The sequence below is a fragment of the Aptenodytes forsteri genome, unplaced genomic scaffold (genome assembly GCF_000699145.1).
Source record: "Aptenodytes forsteri isolate BGI_AS27 unplaced genomic scaffold, ASM69914v1 Scaffold479, whole genome shotgun sequence".
NCBI classification, from domain to species: domain Eukaryota; kingdom Metazoa; phylum Chordata; class Aves; order Sphenisciformes; family Spheniscidae; genus Aptenodytes; species Aptenodytes forsteri.
The window spans coordinates 558514-558912 of NW_008794627.1; positions in this window are offsets into that span (position 1 = coordinate 558514).

Consider the following 399-nt stretch of genomic DNA (forward strand, 5'->3'; position numbering starts at 1 on the left):
CGGCGGCCCATCCCCCCGCTGCTCTGCGGTTTTTTTCCCTTAAAGGAACAAGCCGTCCGAAACGTGCATGTCATCAGGCGCCTCCATTACGGCTAATTAACTCGCAGCTCCTCGGACTCCAAACACCGCGGTTTTTTGCTTTCTGAAACAAATGCCGAGCTCCGGAGAGGGTCTGTGGTAAAGCCAGACACGTTTAACCACTACAAATTTTGGCTATTCTATCAAGTTCAGCATCCCGGCTCCTTACTCAGCGCTCCCGGCTCTCGGGGCCCCTTGGCAGCTGTACTTTCGATCGTCTTAGGAGGGGAAAAAAAACCCCACATTCAGCAACATATGGAAAGCTCAGCTTGCGCACAAGCAACCCGAGAATAACTCAGCAATTTATATAGCTGGCCACAA